At 42.3% G+C, this 12,591-nt stretch overlaps 1 long non-coding RNA gene across 3 annotated transcripts; it reads left to right on the top strand.

Annotated features, from left to right (window-relative positions):
* Nucleotides 1-9,941: 9,941 nt before the first annotated feature.
* Nucleotides 9,942-10,713, top strand: LOC117587788. 3 transcript variants are annotated; one of them, XR_004574080.1, is made up of 4 exons: nucleotides 9,942-9,973; nucleotides 10,036-10,287; nucleotides 10,341-10,515; nucleotides 10,571-10,713. It is a non-coding gene; the product is annotated as an uncharacterized LOC117587788 (long non-coding RNA). The 3 variants fall into 3 exon arrangements; XR_004574078.1 differs by having other exon boundaries at nucleotides 9,956-10,287; XR_004574079.1 differs by having other exon boundaries at nucleotides 9,956-10,287; nucleotides 10,564-10,713.
* The last annotated feature ends 1,878 nt before the right edge of the window (nucleotides 10,714-12,591 follow it).

The raw sequence follows: 12,591 nt of genomic DNA, 5'->3' as shown, positions 1-12,591 counted from the left end.
AAATCACTGCACGAGGGGGCGTGAGGGGAGAGGGAGGGGGGGGGGGGGGGGGGGGGGGGTGGGCGTTGGCGTTCTCCCGCTCCGGGGGGGCGCGGGCAGCGCCGAGGGGGGAGGGGGGGGGAGAGAAGGAGGCGCAATTTTTTTTGGGGGGGGGGGGGGGGGGGGGGGAGGGGACTTTAAACGGTTTCTTGTACTTTAACTATCCTTCTGTACACTGCTGTCCTGTGCCCTTTGTGCAGCGGAATCACCTTGTCGCGACGGGAGGGTGCGTACTCCGTGGAACATTGCCTAACACTTTGCGATTTCCTCACAGAGCAACAAGTGAAAGAGGGAATGGACGCTCTGAATGATCAACTATTGGATGCCCTGTATCTTTGGGTTTTCTGTGGAGCGAATGTCTGTACGGAGAGTTTCCTAGAGCTCTTAGACCACACTATTTGAAGGAGCAATGTATGAAATGACTCTTGGTCCAACCTACTCCACTTTTATATATATGGATTGGAGGCATAAAAAGTTATCAAGCTTGTCCTTTGCCACAGCATCGTCATCCTCGTCCTCGTCATCGTCATCGTCATCGTCAATGTCCTGGCGTGACCCCATTTCCCCTCAAATTAAGTTCAATCGAATTGCCTGCTATGCTGCCACAGTTTCCAATCAAAGTCTTTCAGCAAGAGGCTGTAGCGGCAGTGGCTATGGCAGGCAACGGAAGCTGCAAAGATATGAAAAGGGAAGCGAATCGAATTAAGTCGGCAGCTGCTTATTGATTTTCATAAATGAAATGCAGCATGTAGCTGGGGATTCACCAAACCAAAGGACCAATGCCAAAGCTGATGCTGATGCTGATGCTGATGCTATGGGTTGTTGGAATTGTTATTCCGCATGCATTAACCGTTGCTCAGGTACAACTTGCTGATAAATAATTTACAAGGAGACAAACTTTGTGAGCTGCACGAACAGCAAGCTGAGAATCACTGAGAATAGACAGCACAGAGCAGTGCCGGAAGGCATGAAGCTGTTTTGTCGCAACGCTAAAATAAATTCACTTGCATGCCAAGTACATTGACACACACTGAGACAGAGTGTACAAAGGATGCAGGATACAGATAGTTCTCACACACACAAGAGAGTCCTCAGTCGACTGGCTACGCGACGACTCAGTGGAGTGCGAAAGGGCATTGGCTGTAACTCTCTCTGACTTGGACTTGGGCTCTCGCACTGACTTATGGCAAGATAAGCAGACGAGTTTGACTTACAGGTTAATTTATTATTGAAACTAATGTCTGCACCCTCAACCCCCATAAGGGTGGAGATGGGTGAGGCAGGTGCCAGATGAGTCACATATCAGAGTGGGGAAATCGGAATCAGAGTACTCCGCAGGGTGGGCAAGAGTGCAAATTATGAAACTCGACTTGACAAATGTCAGTGACATTAATTAATCGTTGAGATACGACAGGAACTGCGCCTCAGCTGTTGCTCACACATGTGGCACATACGTAAAGTCAAGGGCAGGGCGATGGGCATGGGGTGGTCATTCATTTAGCTGTGGGTTGGTTGAGAGAAATTTAAGGCAACTTTTATTGGAGAATACAAGTCAAGATATATCCAGAAATCTCCACCTGATCGATACACCTCTCTCATTTACTTTCTGTTAGCTTTTTCCATTTTATGCATCCTCTCTGTGTAGCTTCACTTGATTTGCCTTTCTTGCAAGAAGACATTTTCTGGGCATATGGAAAATTTATGATTTATTTGCCACATAAAAACTTATTTTTATCATCTTCTCGCTTGCGAGTCATCAGCGGGTGCAGGGGGCAGTGGCTAAGAGGGGAAAGTAAATCCCTTTACAATATAAGAAACCCCCAAAAAATGCACAGCGCCAGAGCTTGAAGGATCTTTAGTGGGCGAGCGAACACGCAAACACATAAAAGCCACAAACAAACGTGCTCATATGTTGCCATGAATGTATCTGTGTGTGCGGGACTGTACATAAAAAGTAACGCTGGTATAAAAAGAACTGAAATATGCACACACAGAAACACACACACACCCTTACGATTCACTGAAGGAGTAAAAATTGTACAGTGGAATTTACACGCTAAATGCGTCCCAAAAGAGAGCAAGCGAAAGTCATTAAATGGCCCCAGCCAGCACCTGGAAAGGAAGACACCAAGCCACACCATGACACACTCCCCACACCTTGCACACTCCCCACTCGCAGTAGGCACCAAGAAGGTTTTACATGTCATTGCGGAGCCCCCAATGGAGAGGGAGAGTGTGGCAGAGGGGCGAGAGTGTAGCCAGAAATTGACATAAATACATAATGAGCGTCAATTTCGCCCCTGCACCTACACACATGTATGTATGTATGTATGTATGTATGTATGTATGTATGTGTGTATGTGTGTGTGAGTGTGTGAGAGGGGAAATCCAAGAAAATGGCCGACCAAAGTGCGTGGGACTTGGGGCTAAAAAAGCGTAAACTTTTACTTTAATTTCCCGCTGGAATTGGCCCAAGGAATGGCCACGGCTAAGCCATTGGGCCAAGAAAGCGAGCTGTCAACATTTTTGTGCCATCAAAGCGCCTAGTTGTATGCAATTAATGTGTGCGTGTGGGTGAGGCCTTCAGGCGTGTGGGCTTTGAGGAAACTACTTACGAGGCACTCCACTACACGGCAAGAGAATAATGCAGGAAATACCACAACAACGAAGTTTGTATGCCCTTACGGAAGAGGCAGACGAACGAACGTACACTTTGAACTAATGTAATGAGAAACATTCTCTGTTTAGACTCTTAGCAAATTACTTACGTGATTGATAGGAAACTCAATTGATATCTTATCGAATCGAATCAAATCTTACAGCTACACAACAGCCGTAAAGATAGGCACGAAAACAAATGTTCCAATAACGAAATGAAATATCTAGATACAAAGACAGAAATACAAAAATATCTAAAGAGCCGGAAGAGTTTTCCCTGTTGTTGGTTGAAATACTCTTCGTTTTCGGTCGTTTCTGCTCTAATATTAAGGCTGTTGTTGGCTGGCAAAGTTCACACGAAGCCAAAAAGGAGCGACAATGTCCCGTGAGACATTTTCAATTATTTATGCCAAGACGGTGAAGGAGGTGGAGGAAGAGAAAACCTAGCCATATGTGTCGTGCTCTATTCTGTGGCTGTCGTGTCCGTGGCAAGACCGTCACTTGACAAATTTGCAGCCATGTCCATGGCCAGCTTTAATGTGGTCCAAGACAGCCAGACAGCCAGCAGAAACGTGAAAATTTCGTTAAGAAAATTATTTATATTTGCAATTTTTATGAGCTTTGTTTTCACGACGAAGCCAGAGCCAGGGCCAGGTGGGATGGGCTGACTATCCCACATGGTTGCATATTTAATGTACGAGTTTGGAGTGTGTTTCGGTACCAGAAACACCACCCAATCCACCCAAGCATATTACTCGCACTCGTAAGTATTCGGCTGGGCTCTGACTCTGACTCTGACTCTGCAGACTCCTCCTCTTACCCCTACACGTGTCGTACTTTTTAACCGTATTAAATTACATCCCTGTTGGCGTTTATTAATGGCGCAAACTTTTAATGAGAATGTGCATATTTAATTGCAAAGTCAAGGGGGAAAGAGAAAGAGAAACGGAGAGTGCCCCCACTGCGGTGCTGCCATGGCAACCGCTAAGATTCGGCTTTAGCTGCTGCCTCTGCTGCTGCTGCCACACTTTTCGGGTGAGTCGCCAATATTCCACTTGCTCTCGGAGTCGAGGTATTTGTTTACCTGCTGCTGATGTTCTGGGTTCTGGGAATGCTACTTAGCGGCAACATCTCATCAGCATTAATGTGCCCAGGTCGTCGTCATAATCAGCGCTGAGGTCGCAAACGCCAAATTGCCTTCAATGTTTGCTTTGTTCGTGCTCAGTTTTTAGACATAGTCCACAGCAGCTGCAGGTCTTTGGTCCATTAAAAATGTGAACTAATTTTGTGAGGATATTAAGAGAGCAGCGGGCGGAAGGGGTTTTTATGTTTGTCCTGGCTCTGGCCATATACTCGACACAGTTTTAAAAGTGGGAATAATGCATGCTGCTGACGTCAGGTGGAAGAAACTCTTAAATATTAATTATAGGCCAAGAAGGAATTCTGAGCCTTAAAATCAGCAACGAAAATTCTTAAGAACTGATTCAACAAATCAAAGCGTCTGGCAATTTGTAAACTCCTGGAAAACAACTCCATTTCAATTAATACAAAAAACTGAGTTGAGGAAAACTGCATGGAAATGCACTCTGCGAAACTCGCAGAAACACTGCAAATGTGATTGGCTTTCAAATGTAATTAATTGCGGCAGCGAGAGAAGCAAATGAACAGGAAATCATTCCTGTAAATGGTATCGTTTTTGTGCGAAATTAAAGTTTGTAATTTGATTAAAAGTTGCCGAGGTACAGTGAAGCTCCCAGCCTCCAGCACCAGCGACGTATGGGGTCATTTAGCACAACCATCTCTGAAATGGAGTGCAAAACATCCCGTGGCCGGGTTTATTTGTCCGACGACCCAAAACAATTAATAGAGTTGCATGTGGAAACCATTTTTTGGTGGTTCAAGAGATTGTTGCCATTTTCAGTTAGTGCAAAAGTTTTAGAAGCTTCGCTAAAAAAACGCTGCAGAAACAGCATCAGCAGCAGCAGCAGCAGCAGCACGGGAGAAAAAAGATTGAAAAAATATTTTGCCTGGGCGGATGTTGGAGGCGTCAATATAGAGCTCCATTTCCGCTGGTATATTTTTTGTTCCTGGCACCAAAAAGCACATACATTGCATGTATTTCGTGGCACACGGCACACACACACACATGCAGATGTCGTGGCGTATACGTAATATTTTCTGAAAATTCGTTCGAGTGTTAGGAGGTTCGAGTTGGGGGCACGCAGAGTTCTGTGGTTGGACGGGGGCGCACACTCATAAAAATAAACTGAAATTGTCAAATAAATGTATGTATTCAGAAACGGGTGAACAAGAGATGGACAGAGAGGGGAAAAGAGGGGTAGGGAAAAAGTGTCTCATGCTGCTGCTGAAAAGTATGCAATGGTAATGGACTTTTAATGTTTGTATTTTTGCGTTTTTCCACTCTGAATGGGTAGCGGGTGTGTTTCCTTCTCTCTCTCTCTCTCTCTCTCTCTTTCTGTGTGAGTGCCTGTGTCAAGCGACGCGTTCGGCATTATTATTTCTATATAAATATAAATATAAATATGTTGAATAATGGTTGGTGGACTCTGTTTGCTGCTTGTTGAATGTAGATTGGGTATCATGAACTTCACTGAAAATTTGGCAATAAACAACGAATCAAATAACAGGAAATATATGCAAAAGCTTACTCTAAACATAAATTAATTTAGGGGTTTAAATATTACAAAAATACTGGCAATATTTTTTAGTGTAAAATAAGTAGCTTTATTATGTCTGTATTAATTTTCTATAATTCATCAAGTTTTTTATTGCGACACTCAAACACACAAAAATATTTATTTTATTTCGACCTTAATTTGAATACAAATTATAAGTTTCACTTACATCAAGATATAATATTCGTTATCCACAGCCTGGTTAGTAACTTCTTAAATTTCCATTAGCTCTGATATGTCAAACTCTTAATTGTACATTATCGTAGAGCTCTCTTTTAGATATTTCCTCAAAGTTTCTATGCTTAAGTACATATGTATGAACACACAAATATGTATGTATGTACATATGTATACCAATCCCCGCGGCATCGAACCAAGCTATACCTAAAAGAATAATTTGCAGACAAACACACACTCTTACTACGCCACCAAGTCACGATCTATCCATCATTCATTCGCCCCTTGCTTGCCCTTTTTTTGCTGTATCTCTATCTCTCATGGGGGAAGCCCCGTTACGCTTCATTAAAAACCACTTGGATATTTAAATACGCCCATAAATGTTGCTCCACCACCACCACTGACGGCCATCATCACAGTCGCCAAAAAAAGAGTACGACCCCTCGGTTTGGAACAGCCAAAACAAATGATGGCCCTTTCAACCCGCCAATTGTCAACTCGTTTCGCTCCCCACAAACGGCAACACCCCGCCCCCACTTGTAACGCATCTCGTTCGCTGTATGCCATCACATTAACCCCATGACACCCAGAAAAAAAGAATTTACAACAAAAAAGGTTTGCAAGCAAAAATTATAAACCACTCGAGCATATTTTGCCAGTCTCCTCTGCTCTGTCCCCAGCTCATCAGGATTGCAATATTTCACAGAGAATCAAACAGCAACTGAAAAACTTTGAAACGGAAATGCGACCGAAACCAAAACCGGATATGAGTGAGGGATATACACAAATATGTATTTATGTGTGTATTGTGTGTGTGTTTATATAGCGGCAATATGTATGGTCCAGACCACGTCGCGTCAACCTATAAATAAAAGAAATGCGAGCCTCAACGTAATCCTCATCGTCTGTTGCCTGTCGCCTGTCCCAACTCCACGTTGGAGTATGCAACACATTTTTTTGTGCCCGCTCACACTCGCACCCGCAACCCCCTCTGTGTTTGGTTATTAAGGAGCATCTAGTGGGAGGACTATGGCAAATGCTTTTTAAAATATATGAGCATACTTTTTGGCTGCCTGACAGTCGAGAGAGACGACCGACGACCGTCCGGAAGCCAGTGAAATTATTTTTAAACGCTTGCAGACGGATGCGTGTGAGTGTGTGTGTGTGTGCACCGCCAGCAGAATGTAGCGTTATATTATGAAACAAAAGCTCAGAAAAACGTCAAGCTCTGGCAATGGAAATGGAGACGAACAACGACACCATGGGCATGGGCGGGGACGGGGTGCGAGAGGCGAGAGGCGAATGCGCTTTAAATGTCAGCCATTTATTAAGTTGGGGCCCCAAAACGCAGTAGACGGGCAAACGGCGAATGTCAGACCGGACCAGAAATCGCAATCACTTAGACAAAACGGGACGGTAGATGAGGGACGAGAGTTGAGAGGGGATGAGGGTCATGCCAGGGTTGAACGTGCCCGCAAAAGGGAAAGGGGAAAAGGATAGGGATTGCGCTGAGGACATTTAGAAATTGGCAGAGTGGATACCTAAGGCTACCGAATATATTGAATACTTTTTTGCGATTACATTTGGATTTTTGGAAAGCTTCTGTCTGATCAAAGTAAGCATTTCCTTTTATTTCTTTCATTTTACATTATAAATGTCTTGAATTTCTCAATCGTATATTTCAAGTCGTCTGTAAAACATCAAAATTTAAAAATTTCCAAAATTTTCTATATTCATTTTTTTGCTGCAAGTAAGAATGACAAAATTTTACCATTAAAATTAATATATTAGTGTATGTTGTTCGTAATACGGCGGCTTCCTGTCGCTTCAGATAAATCCTCGGTCCCGAAATAAGGAGGCGATACAACGGATATGTATATATATAAAGATATGTGTACGTATGTAGAATCTACTGTTTATGTTGACTCGCGTGTACCGGAATGTACGGGGGTGGGTAGCAACCTGAGCTTAGCTTAGAGGCTGGCTTACAGAGCGAGAGCGAGCTCCGGCTGCTAAGTCTCTGCTGCTACTCTCAACAAACGTAATTGAACACATAGGTATGTAAGGTATGTAAGCAGGTAGCCATACCATACTGAAATGTGCTGCCAAGTCCATAATTTTAGGCCACAAAAATAAACAGTAAATATCATACCTCCATGAAAAATACACTTTCGACCCAGGCAGATCCCTTCTAATGTTACAAAACGCATCCAAAACTGAGACAGACCTATCCCGAAGTCGGGAAATTCTCTCCCCACTCATTCATTCAAGGCTAACAAGTTTCAAATGCTTCGCTAACAAACAAAAAAGTATGTTTTTTTATGTCGAAGGGTAGCCACAAATTTTCATTCATTTTTATTTTTTTTAACATCATTAGCTTACTCTGCAGGAGTTCGGAAGCTTCATTTATAGATGTGAAGCCGAATTTTTTATTCAGGAATTTTATTCATTCTCTTCAATAGTATTTTTTCAAACACTTTAGAGAAGATTGTCAACATACTAATGGGACGGTTCTATTTTGTTTGGCTAATTATGATCCTAAATCATAATGATCTCTGCACATTTCCGTTGCCTTGGAAAGTGGCTTTTAGCTGGTTTCTTTAGGTATTTAGTAGCCCTCCATAGGTTGTATTCATTGTTGCTGGAATTAGGGTCTAAGTTTCTCAGATACGCAGCTAGAGATTCATTGCGTAAGTTCGACAGCAGTTGTCTAAGCTCAGATGCAGCCTTGTTGTATAATCTTTTGTTAGCAGGGTAGTGAGTTTCTTGCCAGCGTCTTCGCAGGTTCCTTTTAGTTTGTATTTTTTGTCGAAGTTCGGTTGAAAGGTACAATTGGTTTGGGAAATGTCCAGGCTTATAGCTGAGTCTAAATAGCTTTTAAATGCGTTAATGTCTGTAGAGGCTGTAATGACTTTATAGACCTTTTCCAACATATGGGCTATTGTGCTGTAAGTTGCTATTATTGGAGAATGATCTGAGTTAAGGTCAAAGCTCTCCATTACTCGCATGTGTGACTGTGGGATTCCAGAGAATACTACGAAATCAATCAAATCTGGAATTTTTCGACCATCAGTTGGCCAGTATGTGGGCACACCAGTTGACAAAGTTGTTATTNTAGCTAATTATGATCCTAAATCATAATGCTCTCTGCACATTTCCGTTGCCTTGGAAAGTGGCTTTTAGCTGGTTTCTTTAGGTATTTAGTAGCCCTCCATAGGTTGTATTCATTGTTGCTGGAATTAGGGTCTAAGTTTCTCAGATACGCAGCTAGAGATTCATTGCGTAAGTTCGACAGCAGTTGTCTAAGCTCAGATGCAGCCTTGTTGTATAATCTTTTGTTAGCAGGGTAGTGAGTTTCTTGCCAGCGTCTTCGCAGGTTCCTTTTAGTTTGTATTTTTTGTCGAAGTTCGGTTGAAAGGTACAATTGGTTTGGGAAATGTCCAGGCTTATAGCTGAGTCTAAATAGCTTTTAAATGCGTTAATGTCTGTAGAGGCTGTAATGACTTTATAGACCTTTTCCAACATATGGGCTATTGTGCTGTAAGTTGCTATTATTGGAGAATGATCTGAGTTAAGGTCAAAGCTCTCCATTACTCGCATGTGTGACTGTGGGATTCCAGAGAATACTACGAAATCAATCAAATCTGGAATTTTTCGACCATCAGTTGGCCAGTATGTGGGCACACCAGTTGACAAAGTTGTTATGTTACTGTTTCGTACGCATTTGTATAATTCGGATCCCTTCGGGTTAGTCAATCTGATGGATGGTCAGCTCCTCTTACTGTGTCGTATCCAATAACTCTAAAAAAAGATTTGCTTGTGAAGTGTGTTTTTGAAAGAAGCATGACGTCAATGGCAATCGTTTTTAAAAATAAAGATATTTCATTTCCATGGTTGGAAAGCCCACTGGCATTCCATATTACTAGTTTAGATTTATTTGCATAGCTTATTTACAAGTAACATTATCATGTTAAGTAAATTATTGGTAAGTTGAGATTGTTTTTCTAGAAGCTGTTCGATTCTTTCTAGAGACTTGTTCGAGGTACTAACTTTGTAACTTTGTATATATCTAAGTTCTTATTGTTGGGCTCAATTTCTAAGTAGAACAAATTCAATGACTCTTTGGTTACACGACTTTTAATATTACTTATGTTCCTAACAGCGTGACCTTTGGACTCCACATCTTGTTTGATTAAGTCGATATCCGTTGAGAAGTGTGAATTCTTAATAACAACTCTGAATGCCCTCTCATGTTTAAGCTGGTATGTGTGAAATCTGACAAAATCTTTAGTAAGAGTTTTAACAAGTTTTCTGTATTCTTCAATAGACTTTACCATAACTCTCACATGACCATCGCGTTGTACTTTATAAAAGAAAAGCTCTTTTTTTATTTAATTCTCGAGGTAAACTAGCATTCCTTTTATATCACTGACTTCAGATAAGAATATAGGTGACGGCTTGGCAGATTCATCTAAGGTACCTTCAGTTATCATGTGCAGTGCTTCGTTTTCGTCTTCATTTCCGTTATTTGGCGTGAAAGTTTTCCGCTTGTAAGCCGACTAGAAAGTACTTATTATGTGCTTCAAACTCATTTCAAGCTAAAAATACAAATTAATGGGATGCCTTGGAAACTGCGCCAACTGTTTATTCGACTGTTCCTGCTGCAAGTTCTCAAAAATAAATATCAAGAATATACACAACACTGAATGCTGCTTGGGTAATGTTTTGCATGATTATTTTAGTGCTTAAATAATGACAGACCCTTTATAGGATTTCGAAAGAGGCATAGCAGCATTTGCTATTTATTTTGTTTATAATTTGCGGCGATAATGCGGCTTCAGCTGATTCTTCCTCCTCGTTGTGTGGCACCGTGCACCGACTGGCACTCACTCCAGATTGTTGCTTATTAATGCTAAGAAGTAAAGAATTTTACTATTTATGTCCGGTGCGTATTGTTGTTATTTATTGTTAAAATTAATTTATTTACTCCCAGCCTTCAGATCAGTATAAACCCAAAAATTGAATTGTTATACTTATTCCTTTGGAAAGGACGCGCGCCAGAAAGCGAGATTTGATTTACAATTCATGTAACTAAATTAACGCAAAGTGCACCATAAATAGCACTTAAATTCAAAACTTAAAACCCCTAGCTACCCGCTATTTTTATGCATTTACAGGGTATGCACGAGAGCAGGAAAAATGAATGTATAAATTGTTTTCAGGCCAAAATTAATTGAAACTTTATTTGGATTATGAAATTAGCACACGGCCAGTGGAGTTCTGCCCCAGTATTTAAGCGCTTTTTAATTAGGTTTCACTTTTTTTCCCCCGGATTGTGGGGTTGGCTTTTGAAGTGGATCATTAGGATGAGTGTCGGTGGTGGTATGGTGGACCGGTGGCTCAGTGGTTTCTGTGGCAGTGCAGGGGACGGGGTAGGACAAGCACTTCATAAAATGGCGCCAGCTTTTAATTGTGTGGAAAAATGCTTCAACTAGAAAATACATTTTTGTCGAATTGTTGGATGAAAATGCAATTAAACTTTGGAATTGAAAGGTAGAAAGGCAGGCAGGCAGTCAGCAGGCAAATCAAATTGAGATGGACATGAAATGGCATTCGGGCCAATCAAGCGGTAAAATGTAAATGAAAATGGACAAGCTGCAGAAGGAGAGTGAGAAGAGGAAAAGTTTTCTTTTGGCCTAACCGAAAATCACTCATGAAATTTGATTGACTGCATCAATGAGTAAATGACTTCAACCACTGACAGATGAACCGAGAACACACACAAACAGACACACCGTGGGGCCAGTGGGAAGTGAGGGGAGCGGGGGCACAAAGTTTCGATTTTGCGGCGGAAATGTCCTGACAATTCCTGACTCAACTTTTACCCACACAGAGCCACTCTCACTCTGTCATTCAGTTGCTACTCTCCCTCTCTGTCTCTCTTTTGGTTGTGTCTCTCTCGCTCATGAAAATTGACAATCAAATTGCAAATAGCTTTATCTTGTAGTTTGCTTATTTATTTATATCATTTCGTACACTTCCTGTGGGTAGCAGGGCAGGGAACAGACGGGAAGGCGGAGCAGTCGGGCAGCGGCCATAGTTGTTAAGCTCAATGACTCTGTCTCGCTCGCTCGCACGCCCCGATCTATGTGGCCGCCATTTTGTGCGAGTGTGTGCGAGTGTGTGTGTTTGTGTGTGTGCGATTGCCTGTCCTTTTTGGCCTGTTATCCTTGGCTTATGTTTTCAATTAAATTTCCATACAATTTTCATGACATGATGAACTACCTAGGGCCTGGGCCAGCAGCAGGACTCTCGACTCGACAGGACAGGTCTCTGGACTCGTATGCGAATTCGGACTCGACTCTCTGCTCGACTCAGCTGTGACTGGCTGAAGGATGTTGTTGGCATCACCCCCCACCACTGTGTGTGTGTGTCAGTCAATTTATTTAATAACAAACGCACAGAGCAACCCCCCCACTGCCCACTAGCCCCCCCCTCAACAGAACCAGCATATCCATCTCCTGTTTCATCATAAAAATCTCCACAGAGATTTCTGAATAAATCAAGAGCCAAATATTTTATTTCATTTCATTTTCACTTTAATAAAATAGAACAATAAATAAAGGCCAGCCAAGTCGAGACTTTTGACACACTGCCACACTGGTTATAAGATCTGGAATCAACCGATTACTATAGTGGTTTCAGTGGTTGTTCCAGGATAGATTCGTCTCTGCTTTTCGTCAAAACTTCTTATCCGAATCGTGATACCCTTTGCAAGTGCGTCCAAAGAGTGTGATGGAAAAGAATGCAAAGATATGCGCAACAGAGTCAGATTCAACGGAACAGAAAGGAGTTAGAGCTATGGGGGTAGGAGTCCAGGGGTCAGGAGCAGAAATAGAAGAGTGAAATCAGAAGAGAAAAGAGTCCGAGTCAGGGCGTCAGGGCAGTCATAGATACAACGGAAGAGTAGCAGTCGGAGATGGGGTCACGGACAGGACCAACGGAAGGGAAAGAGTGAGAG

The sequence above is a fragment of the Drosophila guanche genome, unplaced genomic scaffold, assembly GCF_900245975.1.
Source record: "Drosophila guanche unplaced genomic scaffold, DGUA_6, whole genome shotgun sequence".
Lineage (NCBI taxonomy): Eukaryota > Metazoa > Arthropoda > Insecta > Diptera > Drosophilidae > Drosophila > Drosophila guanche.
The sequence above is the reverse complement of the archived record's forward strand: the minus strand, read 5'-3'. Positions and strand labels throughout refer to the sequence as shown.